We start from the raw sequence: 2,115 nt of genomic DNA, 5'->3' as shown, positions 1-2,115 counted from the left end.
CTGGGCCGCGGGGCATGCTGGGCCTCGTAGTCTCCGACCTCAAGGATTAGAAGTGGTGCTTGCTGGGAAGGATGCCGCCCGGTTGCTAGGTAACCGGCTGCGGCTTGCTGAGAGCCGCCAGAGGCTGGGGTCCCCTAACCCCCCTCCTCTGGCGGCCTGACCGCAGCCGGCCCCCCAGCCCCGCTTTCCTGGAGCGCCTTCCTGGTGGAGCCCCTGCCCCAGCTCCGAGGGACCAGAGCTGTCAGGCCCTCCGGACTCCAGCCTGCAGGATCTCGTGAAATTGCTCGTTGGAACAGTGAGATGTGTTGATTTGGGGTGTCTCAATTTGTTGATATAGACCGGCCCCCAAAAACCTGTAGCCCTGAGCCCCTCCGAGAAACAGTCTGACAGCAACTCAGTTAAACAGTTACCATATGACCAGCAATTCGCCTCCTAGGCATACAGGTTCACAGCCAGTTATTTAAAAAAATAAAAGAGCCAAGAGCCAGGCCCACAGTAGTTGAGCACTGACCTATGAACCAGGAGGTCATAGTTTGATTCCTGGTCAGGGCACAGGCCCGGGTTGTGGGATCCATTCCCAGGGTGGGGCATGAAGGAGGCTGCCGATCAATGATTCTCTCACCATGGATGTTTCTATTTCTCCCTTCCTCTCTGAAATCAATAAAAATATATATTTGTAAAAATGAAATTGAAACAGCCAGTTATTGACCAGAAAAGTGGGTTTATTCCGGAACCCCAGAGGATTGCAGTCCAGGACAGACATGCTATCGCGGAAACTCGGGGCAAGTCCAGTGGCAGAGGAGAGGGGGTCCCTCAGAGAGAGAGAGGCATGTGAGTGAAAGCCGGTTGCAGGACAGAGTCGGGTGGTGGTGGCTGCTCCTTGGCCTAGTTGCCATGGTTCCCACTGGCTGGGCTTGCTGGGCAGGAGAGATTCTCCCTTCCTCCCGCTGGGGCCTTCCTCCCGCTGGGTAGTGGGGACGCATCTGGCTGGGAGTGCGGGTGTCTTTTCCTGTTGAGTCTGTAACAGATTCTTCCCATTGGGATGTACTTGACCTGGAATCATGTGTGAGGGCTCCCCCTTCAGGCCTCCGTACTCCATTTAAATGAGATTTATTTCTTTCTTTATTTTCTTTAAAGATATATTTTATTGATTTTTTTAAAAATATATTTTATTGATTTTTTACAGAGAGGAAGGGAGAGGGAGAGTTAGAAACATCGATGAGAGAGAAACATCAACCAGCTGCCTCTTGCACACCCCCTACTGGGGATGTGCCCACAACCAATGTACATGCCCTTGACCGGAATAGAACCTGGGACCTTTCAGTCCGCAGACCGACGCTCTACCACTGAGCCAAACCGGTTTCAGGGATTTTTTTTGTTTTTTTTTTTTTTACAGAGAGGAAGGGATGGGGATAGAGTTAGAAATATCAATGAAAGAAACATCGATCAGCTGCCTTCTGCACAACCCCCACTGGGGATGTGCCAGCAACCAAAGTTTGTGCCCCTGACCAGAATCGAACCTGGGACCCTCGAGTCTGCAGGCGGACGCCCCATCCACTGAGCCAAACCGGTTATGGCTAAATGAGGTTGATATGACGTTGATATGACGTGCGCTGACCACCAGGGGGCAGCGCAGAACGAAGGAAGGCCCCGACCAGCAGCCGGCAGCCGGCAGCTGGAGGAAGGAAGCAGCCCTGATCACAGGCCAGGCCCATGCATGAATTTCGTGCGCCAGGCCGCTCGTTATTCATAATAGCCAAAAGCGGGCAGCAGGTAATGTCCGCCAACGGGCAAATGGACACACAAACTCTCCACACAATGGAAAATTACTGCGTCATCAGAGGAATGCAGTTGTGACACCTGTTACAACATGGGCGAACCTTGGAAACATTGTGTTTCATATATATATATATATATACACACACACACACACCCTCAGAACCATGTTTGTGGGGCTCCACCTGCACACAGCCAGGCCTGCCAAGCAAGGGGTCAGTTGTGATCTGGTGGTGATGGGACCCTGAATCTCAGCCCCGGACCCCTCTGTGGAACCTCCCGATAGGGTGGGGACCAACAGCTGCCAGGAAGCCCTGGTTCTGGTGGGTGTGCTGCTGC

The sequence above is a fragment of the Pipistrellus kuhlii genome, unplaced genomic scaffold (assembly GCF_014108245.1).
Source record: "Pipistrellus kuhlii isolate mPipKuh1 unplaced genomic scaffold, mPipKuh1.p scaffold_m20_p_132, whole genome shotgun sequence".
Lineage (NCBI taxonomy): Eukaryota > Metazoa > Chordata > Mammalia > Chiroptera > Vespertilionidae > Pipistrellus > Pipistrellus kuhlii.
This window is presented reverse-complemented; position numbering follows the sequence as displayed.